The sequence below is a fragment of the Cryptomeria japonica genome, chromosome 5, assembly GCF_030272615.1.
Source record: "Cryptomeria japonica chromosome 5, Sugi_1.0, whole genome shotgun sequence".
Lineage (NCBI taxonomy): Eukaryota > Viridiplantae > Streptophyta > Pinopsida > Cupressales > Cupressaceae > Cryptomeria > Cryptomeria japonica.
The window spans coordinates 19,611,684-19,628,415 of NC_081409.1; positions in this window are offsets into that span (position 1 = coordinate 19,611,684).

Below are 16,732 nucleotides of genomic sequence, written 5' to 3' on the forward strand. Positions count from 1 at the left end.
ATACATTTCTTGGAACTTGTGCTAAGGTATTGCGGTTCAATCTGCGTTGTAGATCTTCCTGTCGATCTTCCATTGCCATAGATTCTTAACAAACTTCATGCATGACATACCAATCATTTAATCAATTCCAGCTCATCAGCTTCCTTCATTAAATAACGCTTTTAATCATTTAATGCATTCTATTACAGCTCGGTTGCAACTTAGTAAATACTAAACTTCACTCGGTAGACATTCTGCCTTCATTAATCGATAGCGATAACCTTAGGGTTTACTGACTAGGTTCCTTAGGGTTTACCGAGTAGGTTATTTGCTCAGTAATATAGTATAGTATTAACCTTACAATCAACAACATATGTAGGATATCAAAATAATCTAAACATCATGATCTCATCATTGTCTAACTGGGTAATAGTTGCCCATTGAATAACTTATTTCTCCCCTTATTCATCACATTCTTTCTGTGTCTTTTACTGACATCTTTATACTCATCAAATCATACTTCTTAAGATATGGCAACATCATACTGAATTAGAAAATCAATTTCTTGACATCAATGACAAAATAATAATATTAAGATAGTAAACATCCTTAATTAGTTATATCCATAATCATCAATAACCTTCTCAATATCCTAATTGAAATGCCAACAATCTCTTATTGTCTATTATAATGCCAACAGGTGGTTAAGAGGATATTTAGATACCTTAAGGGGACTGATGAGTATGGTCTTTGGTATCCACATAAGGGAGATTTAAAATTAAGTGTCTTCACCAATGCAGATTGGGCAGGGAACATTGATGACAGAAAGAGCACTAGTGGAGGTGCATTCTTTCTTGGAGATAGGACTGTGTCATGGACAAGCAATAAACAAAATTGTATCTCTCAGTCCATAGTTGAGGTAGAGTATGTGGATGTTGCAATCAACTGTACACAGGTAGTATGGATTAAGCAGATCTTGGAAGGTATCCAAGAAAAGGTGACTGAACTTGTAGAGATACATTGTGACAATACAAGTGCCATCAACATATCAAAAAACTACGTAATGCACTCTAAAACCAAGCATATTACAATAAAATATTATTGTCTTAGGGAATGGGTGTAGGAAAAAGAAGTTAGACTAGAATATGTGCCAACCAAGGAACATGTTGCTGACATATTCACCAAGCCGCTACCTAGGGATACTTTTGAGTATCTCAAAGGTAAGCTAGGGGTAATTCCTCTGTATGCTCTAAGGTGAGTGAAGATCAGAACAACATCAATCCGATATGATTTTCATAAATTTTTTATGTATTTGGGTTGATGATTATGGACTACTCCTGTTAGGGGGAGCAGTCATTGCAGTATGTGAAATAGGATGTCTAGACTACACCTTTGGCATTGTTGTCAAAGGGGGAGTGAAGTCTGATGTGACATGAATGGAAGCCAGTGAAAGGGGGAGTAAGATCATTACTCAAGATCAAACAGAGTAGCTGATCAGTACAACAGAAGTAGAAGTGATTGGTTGCTAAAAGAGAAGTTTGAAGTGTTGCCATCAATGCCAAAGGGGGATATTATTGGTATAATTGATGGTGTTGGCACAACTGGTTCATTAGTTAGTACTATCATTGACGACAAACATTTACGGGTGAATAAGGCCAAGCTCATAGGCAAGGAGGTGTGGTAACCGTCAATGGTTTACTCATGGTTGCAAATAGTATAGAGGATTTAATGCTTCCCTAATATGCATTAGTGACACACTTAAGAAGTGTGTTGGTCGAAGACTAATTGGTTGAAGGATAAACAAAGTAGTTGACCGGTCAGTCAAGCATCCAATAGGTTTTGAGATTAGTTTCTTAAACTGGCAGTTGAAATGATGATGTGGTCACAGGAGGTGACCCAGATTGCAGTTTAGTAGTCTTATGTATGACCAAAACACTCTGGACAGACAAGTGATCAGTTTGCTTGATGATCAGTGACTGGTGGCAAAAGATGAAGAATTACACTGGTGATACAGGTTGAAGGATGCTATCCACCGAGAATCTCATAGTAGTGACCGATAAGTTGGATGCAATGACCAAAGGTGAGTCAATCAGGGTGAGATATCATCAAACAAACTACTAGTGAAGTCTATAGCAGTTAATAACTAGTTAAGGCGAGATTTGTGCAGATTTTTCGGTTCACATTAAAAAGTCAGAACATGACCCAAAAGTTGCTAAAATTATGAGTTACGATGATAGATAAGGATGAGTTGCTGACGAGAATGATGGAGAGCACACAAAGAAAGTGCAAGAAGATTTGAATTTCAAATTTACCAAGTTTTAGGTTTGAACTCATTTAGGAAACAATAGTTATGTGTTGGCAAAACATGGTATAAAGGTTTTTGGAGAAAACCAAAAACTTTGATCGTAAAATTGCTAAGTGCAATCTAGAAGAGAGGTGATCCATTAAGGTGAGAAGAGTGCAGAACTGCTAAGTGAATAGAAGAGTGGTGAAGAGAGTGTGCAAAGATTGGATAGTGTGAAGAGTAGAGAAAGAATGCAAAGCACAAACAGAGTGTAGAGCAAGTGTAACCGGTGGTCAAAACAAAGAGCTTCAATTGGATCTGCTTAAGCTAAGAGTAGCTATTATATCAGATCATTCTCTCTGTTGTTTTCTAATAACTGCAACAGTAAAATCCATTAACCAGGTGGAATTTAAAAGGTCCCTTAACTGGGTGACATCTTAATTGATGATCCTAAGTCCTTTAACAAGGCTACCTCTAACAAGGTAAAGGTTCTAAATGGCCTTGAATAAAATCCCTTAACCGGGTGGCACCTAACAGTGTCTTTGTAATCTCCTAATAGGGATGGCTCCTCATCGGGCGTACTCCAGAAGAGCGCAGATTTTGTGAGTTTCTACTCACACCGTGGTTTTCTCCCATTTGGGTTTCCACATGATAAACCTTGGTGTTCATGTGTGATTGATTTTATGTGTGCATGTTTCTTATTAATGCTTCTTATACTAATAAGTGTTAAGTTTGAGTAGAGACTTTGATTAAGGTTAAATCTGGTAGAACTGGTCTAGTGTTGATTCATCCCTCCCCTCTCAGCACTGGTTAGGACCAACAATACAATCATTGATAAATTGTTCTCTGCAGTATGATCTAGATTGGTGATTTCATCGATAAGGGGTGTTACAAGTGTGGTTGTTGTTGCACCATAATATCAACATGCTAATGCCCAATACAACCAATAGACTTATAGAATCCACGGGAGGCGGTTAAGCCATGTCACAAACCCAAGTGTTGAGTTGCACAACACAAGGAGACCAAGGGCACACACCTTGCAACAATCCCCCCAGTGCAAGCAGGAGGTTTGAACCTGTGACCAAGCTCTGATACGACTTTTTACAAGTGTGGTTGTCGTTGCACCAAAATATTGACCTATTAATGCCCAATACAACCACTAGACTTATAGAATCCATAGGAGGCAATTAAGCCATGTCACAAACCCAAGCGTTGTGTTGCACAACACAAGAAGACCAAGGGCACATACCTTGCAACAAGGGGTTCATGAACAACTTGTGTAGAGGCATTGGGATCATGAGGGGGATTAGGAGAAATGGTAAGTTCATTTGAGAGGGAATCTTGTGAGGAACATGGAGGATTATGACATGGAGATGAAGGAATGGAGGGATCTTGATAAGAATCTAGAGAAATAATGGGATCTTTCTTAGGACATGAAGGTGAAGGAATACCTTGATCTTGACTTGGAGAGGGAGTATTAGGAAGGATGGAAGGGATGTCCTGATCTTGCTTAGGAGGTGGATGTTGGATGGGACTTGAAAGAACATCTTGCTCTTGAGATAAAAGGGTGTTATTATGAATGTAATAGAAAAGAACAAGGGGATCATCATAAGATTCTTGGTCAGTGGGATCTTGATAAAAAATTGGGTAGGATGGAAGGATTTGTTTTTTATCTTGATTTATTTCATGACTGATTTCTTCTGATCTTGGATTATCCTCTTGACATGGGGAAGAAGTTTGGATATGAATGGGAGATTTTTGGAAGGTTTTAACACTTTGGCCTAATGAGAAAGGATTTTGAATGAAACTCTCTAAAGTGGGTTTTCTTGGAAATAGAATATATGGTGGCATTGGATCTTGAATTTATGAAGCATGGAAATGACTAGCATCATGGCTTGGATTAGATTGGATTTGTATGATGGATAGTCCTTGGGAGATTGTGTTATTGAATAGAGATGGTGTGGACTGCTCTTGTGTGACTTCAGTGGATGAGGAAATGGCAGAAGATATGGAGACTACTTCAGGTGCAAAGTCTTGATGGGAAGATCCATTGCTAGACATGGGCAGATGATCATGTTCTGATTGTGTAATTGGTAGCGACACAATTTGTGGTGCTAAGAGTTGTGTTGTTTGTTGTATTGGTTGTTGGACTTGCATTGTTGGAATTGCATTATTGGATGATGAAAGGGTAGACAGATATGGTTGATTCAGACTTTGGTTGAAAGGGGTTTGATCTTCGTTGAAAGGGATTTTAATATTCCAGGTTGACATAATTGATATGATTGATATGCTGGGATGAAAGAAAAAGAAGGTTGACCCGACTCTAATGTTGGTTGAAGTGAAGTAGGAATGATTTTGTTGGAGAATAAATTTTGGCATGTTTGAATGGTTTCACAAGAGAAGGAATGCTGGCATGATAATGATTCCCTCATGGTTATCACTTCCCTCATCATTTTTTCTAATCGATCCCTATGGTTGTTACGACTAGTCATGTCTCTCATTTGTTTTTGCAAAGTCCTAATTTGTTGAGATAAAATCTCTATGGATGACAATGGAATAGGAATGGAAGGGATGAATTCTTCACCTTCCCTATGAAATGCATAATGTCATTCCATGATGTTTTCTTGATTGGTTTGGACCTAATATCGTAACAAATGAGATGTTTTCTCCATTTCTCTGAAAGTGGCAAATTTGTTTGATTTGTTGGTATTTGTTGGCATTTTTTATGTTTATGTTGTGATTGTCATTGATGGACACACACTTGTATTGAGATCCCCTTTATATGTATGAGCTCATTCTCAACTAGTATTTGTTCCAACTGATATGTTGTATACTAGTCTCTAGACTAGTGGTGATTTTGCAGAATGTGTTTCCCGGTCTGAAGCGGCATGTCAACCCCAAGCGGTTCGCAGATCACAAGCGGTACAAGGGAGCAAAGAAGCACAACACATTCTTACCAGTCTTCATTTTTGTCAAACCGGCAACCGGTATTTTGTATGAACCGGTAATACTCTGTGATGAGTTACCAACCGGCATTTTGTGATGAGTTAACAATCCATCGATTGTTTGACGATGCCGACACATTGATGGTGATTCTTGTGTCATGTTACTGAGTATGTCTAGATTCATTGGACCTAGGAAATTGTAATGTAATCCTATTGGACCAACATGAAATCAGATTCCTTTAAAAGGACATCATGTCTAGGGTTTTCGAGTTGTTGTTGCTATTGCTGAAAGGGTTAATGTTGAGCTAGGGTTTAAGGTGGAAGTTGAGAACGATCTTATCTGAGAAGATCAAGTTGTAATTGTGAGAGAGAGAGAAGACTGAAGTAATGCTGGAATGCATTAGCTGTGAGCAATACTGGATCTAACCAAGCAGTTTGTGCTATTAGATAGATCAAACACTTGTCGATTACTCACATCTTTGACAAGTTTGTAGCCCTTAACCGGGTAGGCCTCAAAGCCTTTGTAAAATCCTCTAACAAGGTGGTTCACACATGTGAATCTAAAATCCTCTAACAAGGTAGTCTTTAATCGGACTTATCTCCTAACAGGATCTGTTCTGGTGAAGAACATTGTAAGACCTTAACCGGTCTGGTTTCTATTCTACAGATAGTGACTTGTGAGTTCCATCTCACTGTGGTTTTTCCCAGATGGGTTTCCAAGTCAAATATCTTGTGTTATGGTTGTATTTATTTTGTGGGTGAATGCTTTATTCACATTTTGGTTTGCATGTGTGGTAACCAATTTGACTATTAGACTGCTTTACCGGTTTATCTTTAGACTGTGTAAGTGTTTTAGTGTAGATATTTTTGGCATAATAATTCACCCCCCCCCCCCCCCTCTCAGTATTCATCAATTGGTATCAAAGCCAACCTTTCTATAAGTTTAACCACTTGGAAAGAGATATGGGGGAATACACCTTGAGGGAACTTACTCAACGACTCTCTAAGTCTGAGCAAGCCTATGATGATCTTATGGTCAAATACAAGGCATCTCAAGCAAAAAGGAGAGAACATGCAGAGAGGCTAATGGAACTATCTGAAAGTAGTTCTGAAGATGAAGCTAACATGGAAGCCATGATTGCTGAAGTGAATAAGCTAAATGATTCAAACTCCAATCTGAGAAAGGAGTTGGAAGGACTGGCTATTTGGTTTAGTCAAGAGCTTGAGAACCGGAGAAAAGCTGAAGATCTGGTAAAAGACAGAGATCATGAGATCTCCAAGTTGAAACATGAGATTAGTGCACTAACTGCTCGCCTTCATGAGAGTAGAATGGAAAAAGAAGACATGCAAGGAGAACTGAACATTGCCATCTCAAAAAATGCAAGTCTAATGGAGACAAACACTGCTATTTCCAAAGAACTCTTTGAGTCAAAGGAAATACTTGCTAAGTTTGACAAAAGCACTGTCAAGCTAGAGCAAAAGCTTGAGTCATCTAGACCGGCAAAGAATACCAATGGTCTTGGTTTCTCTGGACATGAGGAAGGAGAATCCTCAGGAACAAATGCTGAAGCATCAAAGAAGCAACCGACACTCAAAGGAAAAGGTAAGCAAAAATTCAAACCTGTTTGCTTTAACTGTCTTAAAGAAGGACATGCTACCAATGTATGTAGGAGCAAAGCCTACAATAATTTTCCTTATTTTATCAACAATGTACCTAGATCAAATAAGTTCAATGGTCATTGTTATGCATGCAACAAGTTTGGGCATAGAGCATTTGAATGCAGGTCTGTAATGGATAACACTGGAAGATATCCTTAGAGGACCCAAGGAACTGGTCCTGAACTTTTTATGAACCGGAACCATAACCGGTTTAATATCTTCAATCATCAGTCAAGAAGCGGTGGTCATCAAGCGGCAACCGGATGGAGAGAAAGTTGTATGATCTGTCATGGTCATGGTCACACTGCTGCAACATGCAGAAGGAAGAATAGAAACATGTACAATGCACCTTGGAGAACACCTGGACTTGTTTGCTATCACTGCAACAAACCGGGTCACATTGCAAGATTCTGTAGAAGCAGAAAAAGTATATCTGATGATATATCGGTCACTCAGGAAGGAGAAATAGATGTTGAAAAAGTTCAAGGAGACATGAAGAAAACATGGAGGAAGAAACCAACAATGTCGGAAGAGGAACCAGTTTCTGCACCTAGTGTGGAAATATCGGAACCGGCAAACTAAGCCTCAAAGGCTTAGGGGGAGCAAACAGCAAAATGCTTTTGAACCCCTGGTTAACACCGGTAAAAGACCTTAACCGGTATGCTATACCTGTCACTTGGCAAAAGACCAGAAATGGTAAAAAGGCAAATTAGGGTTTACGCCCTAATAGAGGAGCATTAATGATGGTAGGTGAGAGACATGTATAAATGCATTTTTCAAATCATTTCTCACTATTTGTTTTCGAGCGAAGAAAAGTTTTCAAGTGCAGAGAGAAGAAAAGGCGATTTGAGCTAAGATTTCAAGAAATTGGATAACCTTGAAAGAGATTCAAATTTAGTTTGCAAGCGGTAGTGGAGAACTTAAAGCGGTGATTTGGCATCCGACAGAGAGCGAAGTGAAGCAGAATCTAGAAGCCCTAAATTCGCGTTTGAAAGGTATTTTTTGTGTTCTTGAAATACTCTTCAATGGCTTCCGCATCTCATACCAGTTCAAGTACATCAATTGAGTCGAAAAGTTTTATTCAGAGGAAGTCAAAATATAATGCTTTGTCACAAGTCCCGGCTGGAGTCATAGTTGAAAAAGGAATTTCTGATTATATTGATTGCAAAATAGAAGACCTAGGGTCTTTAGCCATTCATACTCAGTTAGGTCTATTTTGCGGAAAGGAAAAAAGGATCAAACTATAGTTCAGTATCTTGGAGAAGAAGAAACTCCATAATGCAGCATATTTTCTAGAGGACTTCACAGAGGATCACATCAAGATCATCTTGAGCAGAGTCCATGGTGACAAGATGTACCTGGAGAGGACACATGATATCACGCCTGAGGCAATTTATGCAGTCACAGGTTTCAGCAACACAGGGGAAGTACCAGCCCTGAGAACGGTAAGCAAAACGGAAATGACCAAGCTCACCGGTTTGACAAGTGATTCACGAGGTATGACAGTTAATCCTATCAAGGATGATCTGGTGAAATATGCCTGCATGGTGATAGGCTACAGAACATTCTCAGCCAGTAGGATTAATTTTGTATCTGCTGCAGCAGTAAATGTCGCTTACTAGATAATTAAAGAGGATAAATCATTTGACCTATGCACCGGTATGCAAAGGCAACTCCTGTTAAATCTAAAAGCAATCATAAAGGACAATTCACTGAGGTTTAAGTTTGGACAACTACTGGTAGGGTTGTTTTTCTATTTCCAAGGCTACTTTCCGGGTGTAGGAGATGTCCAGTGGTCCCTTGACCAACTGGTAACCAAGCAGATAAAGGAAAGTGTGCAAGCCATTGGAACCAGATACCCTGAGGTACTGAACAAATACTTTGATGAGTTCAGAAGAAAGATGAGTCAGAGGGTATGAATCTCAGGTGACATAGTGAAGAAATATGAAGATGACATCTGTTTCACTATTTAGGTGGACAAATGTCTAATGGAGGTTGTTGAGCCTAGAATGGAGGAAGTGGACCCAATGGGCTATGAGGTTATGTATGACATGCTGAAAGGGTATGCCTCAACCGTTATTGCCTCGCCTCTTGATCCAAAGGCTAAGAGGACCGGAACCTACTTGGAGAGGATTGCACCGGCTGAAGAACCATTGGAGAAGAAGGGAAAAGAATCGGCAGCTAAGAAAGCTAAGGCAGTGCCTACAACATCGGCACCAGCTACCACTGCAACTCCAACAGTGACCAAGCAGTCACCGGCAAAGAAGAAACCAGAGGTAACACCAGCAAAAGTCTTCGAAAGAAAGAGGAAGACTAAGGCAAATGAACCGAACTCTGAAGAAACCAAGTCTGATGAACAGCCAAAGAAGGCTAGACAGACCAAGAAGATGAAGAAGAATGAACCGGCAACATCCGCACTAGTAAATATAGATATCTCCTCTTACAAACCTTTGACACATTTTCAAAGAACAATAAAGAATATTAGGAGAAAGTTACTTCATGATTTAATAGATTATTATGATGAATTCAATAGTGAAGAAAAAGATGAAGTACTGCAGGAAATCATTCTTTATTTATGTAAAAATGACTGGTCACCATCAGAGATTAAATCTCAGACATCGGATTCAAAGCATTGGATAACAAATGGTGCATTTCCATTGAAAAGGAACAAGAGATTAGGGAGAAAGTTTTTGCACGGTACTTCCCCGAACTCTCAAATTCAGAATTGTTTGATGTGTTGGATCAAAATAAAGGTCTCTTCTTCACAAGGAGAAGAAGACTCTGGTTGTTGGAGGGGAGAGTTGATGATGTAGAATAGGATACACATCAGCATATGGCTCATGCTATTAGCTCTCACAAAGCACGAATGGACAACCTCCAAGCGGAAAAGGAACCGGTTATTTCCAAACCGGATGAGGTTTTTGATGAGGAAGGAAACCTGGTGGAAGAACCAGTCAACACTATCGATGTCGATGCCCTGGATGTAGAAGATGTCACTCAAGACATACCTTCTGAGGGTAGTGAACATGGCCAACAGGTCGATCAAGGTGGTGAACAAGCTGTGGACACACAGCAAGTGGCAAAAGATCGGGAAGAGAAAAAGAAGAAGGATGAAAATGAGAAACAGAAGAAAGAGAAAGAGAAGAGAAAATAGGAAGAGGAGAAAAGAGGAAGAGGAGAAAAGAAAAGATGAAGAGAAGAAGAAACAAGAAGAAGAAAGGAAGAAGAAAGAAGAAGAGGACAAGGAAGAAAAGAAGAAGAAGGAAGAAGAAGAAAAGAGGAAGAAGGAAGAGGAAGAAAAGAAGAAGAAAGAAGAGGAGAAGAAGAAGAAGAAGGAAGAGGAAGAGACGAAGAAAAAGGAAGAGGAAGAGAAGAAGAAGAGGGAAGAAGAAGAAAAGAAAGAGCAGAAGAGAAGAGTAGAGGAGAAGAAAAAGGCAGAGGAAGACAAGGAAGAAGAGAAGAGAAGAGAAGCGGAAAAGAAGAAAGCTAAAGAAGACAAGGAACGAGAAGCGGCAAAAAGCTCTCAGGTGGAGACTCCGAAGGCAACCGGAAGTCAACCCTCACCAGTTGATCTCTCTAGTCCTATCGATCTCCAATCTACAAGTGAGTCAGATCTTATGTAGAGCATCAAGGTTTCTTAAGAGTGCCTTGAGATTATTTACAGGAAAAAGGAACAGGACATCATTCAGGCAGCTGTAGACACACTTACCGGTTTAATCCCTGGTACTAATCTTCCTGACACTGATTCATCACTAGCACAACTCAAACTTCTGTGTACTGTAGTGGATGATTAGGTGCAGAGTCTAGAAGAAGCAGCAGAGGCCAATGTAAAGAAAGAGCACCAAAAGGCTCTTAATGTTGCTCTAGTGAAGAAGTTGAATGAGCTTAGGACTGAACTGCTAAAGGATCAAAAGGACATAAGGAATGCCTTGGATGAGGGAAACTTGCTACTCAGCAAAATCTGTCAACCTCATCTGTTCTGTGATGATGTGCTAGCCAAGAAGAAACAGCTTCAAACGGACTTACAGTCCTACTTGAGTACATTCAAGACTCCTTACGACTCCTTTGCAGCATATGGGCAAACCGTTCACCGGTTCCAGATCCAGTCAGCCAAGATGGAGCAAGAGATCAACACAAGGTCTAGGGATTTGCAGGAGCTTCAACTGGTATTACTTCCATGACGGCAAATTCTCCAGAAATGTTATCTGAACCTGGATGCCTTGATAGTCACATAGGAACTAAGCACAATAGATGCCATGGAGGAACAGGTATCACAAATGCATATAGAGAAGGAAGTGGTGACCTCCCTACTTGAGTCCTCGTCCCTTTCCATGAAACAATTTTTCCAGGACTATAAAGCGGTTTTTGACAAGTATTATTCATTATTGTCATAAACTCTTATATATAGATATATATGGAAACAGGTTTTTCAAAGGTACTTTGTCATTGTTGGCAAAGGGGGAGAAGTATATTTGGTTTTTGGTTTTAAAATTTTGAAATTTTGATATATCAGGGGAGAAGTATATCAGAGGGAGAAGTATTTGTTTTGAAATTTTGATATATGCTATGATATATGCTATATGCTCTGATGATTATGCTCTGTATGCAAAATTGCTATACACTTTGTTGATTAAGGGATAGTGTATATGCTTAGGGGAGCAATTTTGTTAATGGCAAGTTTTTGTTGTAAAACACTTAGATGTCAAAATTTTATTTTCCTAAGTGTTGCCATCAATGCCAAAGGGGGAGATTGTTGGCATTTTTTATGTTTATGTTGTGATTGTCATTGATGGACACACACTTGTATTGAGATCCCCTTTATATGTATGAGCTCATGCTCAACCGATATTTGTTCCAACTGGTATGTTGTATACTAGTCTCTAGACTAGTGGTGATTTTGCAGAATGTGTTTCTCGATCTGAAGCGGCATGTCAACCCCAAGCGGTTCGCAGATCACAAGTGGTACGAGGGAGCAAAGCAGCACAACACATTCTTACCAGTCTTCATTTTTGTCAAACCGGCAACCGGTATTTTGTATGAACCGGTAATACTCTATGATGAGTTACCAACCGGCATTTTGTGATGAGTTACCAATCCACCGATTGTTTGACGGTGCCGACACATTGACGGTGATTCTTCCGTCGTGTTACTGAGTATGTCTAGATTCATTGAACCTAAGAAATTGAAATGTAATCCTATTGGACCGACATGAAATCAGATTCCTTTAAAAGGTCATCATGTCTAGGGTTTTCGAGTTGTTGTTGCTATTGCTAAAAGGGTTAATGTTGAGCTAGGGTTTAAGGTGGAAGTTGAGAACGATCTTATCTAAGAAGATCAAGTTGTAATTGTGAGAGAGAGAGAGAGAAGACTGAAGTAATGCTGGAATGCATTAGCTGTGAGCAATACTAGATCTAACCAAGCAGTTTGTGCTATTAGATAGATCAAACACTTGTCGATTACTCACATCTTTGACAAGTCTGTAGCCCTTAACCAGGTAGGCCTCAAAGCTTTTGTAAAATCCTCTAACAAGGTGGTTCACACATGTGAATCTAAAATCCTCTAACAAGGTAGTCTTTAATCGGACTTATCTCCTAACAGAGATTGAGATTCCTAACAGGATCTGTTCTGGTGAAGAACATTGTAAGACCTTAACCGGTCTGACCTTAACCGGTCTGGTTTCTATTCTACAGATAGTGACTTGTGAGTTCCATCTCACCGTGGTTTTTCCCAGTTGGGTTTCCACATCAAATATCTTGTGTTATGGTTGTATTGCTTTTGTGGGTGAATGCTTTATTCACATTTTGGTTTGCATGTGTGGTAACCGGTTTGACTGTTAGATTGCTTTACCAGTTTATCTTTAGACTGTGTAAGTGTTTTAGTGCAGAGATTTTTGGCATACTAATTCACCCCCCCCTCTTAGTATTCATCAGTATTAACAAACTTGTTTGAGTTGAGATTGGGTTTGATTGATTTCTTTGATTATGTTTTGAATGTTTGAAGTGTGACTTTCTAAAAATGATCATAACACATCAACAAGTAAAAAGGTACCCATAAACAAAAGAAAGCATGTTTAATAGGATCTTTTCAAAACCTTTTTGTTTTTGGTAGGATCTTTTCAAATCCCAATGTTTTCGATAGGTTTTGGCCAAACGATAACACATCAAGCAGACTCTCCTAAGGTCAAAAGGTCATGAATAATACCACAGCCCACATCTTGATACTTCGTCAACTCAAACAACCCTGTCACGCCCTAGGGTGCCCCCATTTTTTTGTCTTTTGCTAGAAGTTGAACCAAAGAGAATTGCTCCTCAATTGGCTCATTTTCCTGGGAGATATATGGTGAGTGTCTTGGGGGCAGATTCTTCTCCACCCTTGCACTATGATACTATAAGTGTCTGGTTACAGACTCAGATTGCCCTCTAGTTTCTAAGGATATTAGTCAAGGTTCCATTCAAGTGGTCATAATCAACAGCATTTTCCACTACATTAAGGGAGGTCTCCCAGTTTGTAGAGGTTACACTCTACAAATTTTCTCGTACCATATAGGCACCGAGGGAGGCATAACGTCATTATGACAACATGTATCACTCATTTCTTACAATTTTCATTGCAAACACATTTAATTTAAGTGGCTTGGATTACTTGGCTTTAGTCATTACCACTTAGGTTGTTCCCTCTCACTTGGCCTTATGGGCTACTCGGGAGGAAGACCTTCTAAGGGTTTTATCCTAATGCAAAATTGATAGAAAGCATGAAAAAGGTGGGTATAGCTTTTTGGTCACCCAGTTAAGGGGAGAGAATATGCCTATCACCTTGAAAACACAAAGAACAAGAGTTATTTTTATACCTTCATTGCAACACTGTCTAAACTATTTGGAGATGTTGCTCCAAAAAAAGCATGGTGTTCACTTTAACCAACTTAGAAATGATGATATAAAGTAGGTTTGTTGTTGTTCCTTTTAAAAGCACAAAAATAAAGATTAGCTAAAATAGGTCTAGCTATCCCTACAAAAATCCATGAAGATGTTAGCACATTGTGGGCTCACAAGCCTAATTTGTCCTTCAATTACAGATTTGACTCCACAATTTATGAGAACAAAATATTTTATTAAAAAAGAATCAAGAAAAGACAGAACATAAATGCTCTACTGGCCTCTGATAAATGCGAACCATCCTTTGTACAAATGTGAATTGATTGCAACACAATTGTGAATTACTATGTAGACATATGCAAATTTCTATCTACACAAATACAAAATGATGTCTGCACAAATGCGAATTAAGACACATAAATAAAAGACAGAAGATAGAATCAATCAATTATGACATGAGATGAATATATTATCATATTTTTCATGATCTCAATGCCATCAAACATGTTGAATTTTTCCAGGTAGTTCTACACAAAATGATAATATCGGGATAGGGCAGTCATTTCTTCGAGATGTTGAAACCTCTTTTCTGCTCTTATCCACTATCAATGTGCTCTTCTTTGTCTTTTGTGTTCATTTCTCGTTCTAGAACCTGAAATTTTGAAGGTTACTCTTCCTTCCACAGGGTTAGATACATCTTATGCATAAAAAGAAATAATTTCAGAATTGAAATATTTTTATGGGTTGTCAACGCAAGTGAATGGAAAGAAAAAATGACAATCAAAATTGAAATTGTGGCATATCCTTGCAAATGTGAATTAGTTTTGACAAATGCGAATTGACGTCAACACATATGTGAACCACTGTTAGCACAAATTCAAATTGTTGTGAAAAAATGTGAATTACTGCACATACAAATGCATAGCATTTTTCTTGTATCCGTATAGAATCTGCAAAATCATAAAAATGACATCAGAAGGTTATTTCATGTCGGGTTCACCATTTGTTTCAAGATGCATCATACATCCTCCAAAGTGATCGACGCCTCTCCAGTAGGTAAATGAAAACATCATATCTCTGAATGCCAACGCTCAACTAATGTTGTGATCATGGCCCTGTTGGCTATAACCTCGGGCAAGTGCAATACATGATACAAACAAACTTGTCGAACCACGGCAACATCCTCGACACTCAACTCCAATTGAAGATTGAGACCCTTAGGCCTTGTCTGTCTACATACTAATACACTCACATTCTCTTGCAAGTGAAAACACAAAAAAGTCAGACAGAGTATTCACATGACAAATTTCTATTATACATGATTGAAAAATCAAATTTTACAACAAATATGAATTAATTGTTACAAATGCGCATCATTAATAACAAATGTGAACCATTAAGATCAATTATGCATCACTATTGACAAATGCACATTACTATGAGAAAATGCGTATCAACATGGATGAATGCGAACTGGTAGAAACGAATACGAATTAAGACACAACAATAAATGACAAAAGATAGAATCAATCAATGATGACATGAGATTAATCCATTATCATATTTTTCATGATCTTAATATCATCGAACACCTTGAATATGTCTAGGTACTTCTGCACAATATGATAATATCGGGATAGGGCAGTTGTTTCTTCGAGATCTTGAAACCTCTTTTTTGCTCTTATCCACCATCGATGTGCTCTTCTTTGTCTTCTATGTTATTTTCTCTTTCTGGAACATGAAATTTTGAAGGTCACTCTTCTTGCCATAGGGTTAGACACATGTTATGCATAAAAAGAAATTTTTCCAAAATTGAAAGAATTTTATGGGTGGTCAACACAAGTGAATGAAAAGCAAAAACGACAATCAAAATTGAAATGGTGACTTATCCTTGCAAATGAGAATTAGTTTTGACAAATGTGAATTGATGTTAGCACAAATGCAAACCACCGTCAGCACAAATGTGAATTATTGCACATACAAATGCGTAGCATTTTTCCTGTACCCATATAGAATCTGCAAAATCATAAAAATGACATCAGAAGGTTATTTCATTGTCGGGTTCACCATTTGTTTTAAGATGCACCATACATCCTCCAAAGTAATTGATGCCTCTCCAGTAGGTAAATGAAAAGAACATGTCTTTGAATGACAGTGCTTAACTAACGTTGTGATAATGGCCCTGTTGGTTGTAACCTCAGGCAAGTGCAATACATGATACAAACCAACTTGTCAACCCAAGGCAACATCCTCGACATTCAACTTGGATTGAAGATCGAGACCCTCAGGCCTCATTTGTCTGCATACTAATACACTCACATTCTCCTGCAAGTGAAAACATGAAAAAGTTAGACAGAGTATTCACATGGCAAATTTCTATCATACATGATTGATTAATCAGAGTTTACAACAAATGAGAATTAATTGTTATAAATGCGCATCATTAATAACAAATGTGAACCATTAAGATCAATTGCACATCACTAGTGAGAAATGCGCATTACAATGAGCAAATGCACATCAACATGGACAAATGTGAACTGATAGAAACAAATGTGAATTAAGACACAAAAATAAAAGACAAAAGACAGAATCAATCAATTATGACATGAGATGAATCCATTATCATATTTTTCATGATCTCAATGTCATCGAACACATTGAATCTGTCCAGGTACTTCTGCATAATATGATAATATCGGGATAGGGCAACTATTTCTTCAAGATCTTGAAACCTCTTTTCTGCTCTTATCCATCGTCGATGTGCTCTTCTTTGTCTTCTGTGTTCTTTTCTCTTTCTGGAACCTAAAATTTTGAAGGTCACTCTTCTTGCCATAGGGTTAGACACATCTTATGTATAAAAATAAAATTTTCTAGCATTGAAAGATTTTTTATGGGTTGTCAGCACAAATGAATGAAAATACAAAATGACAATCAAAATTGAAATTGTGACTTATCCCTACAAATACGAATTAGTTTTGCCAAATGCAAAT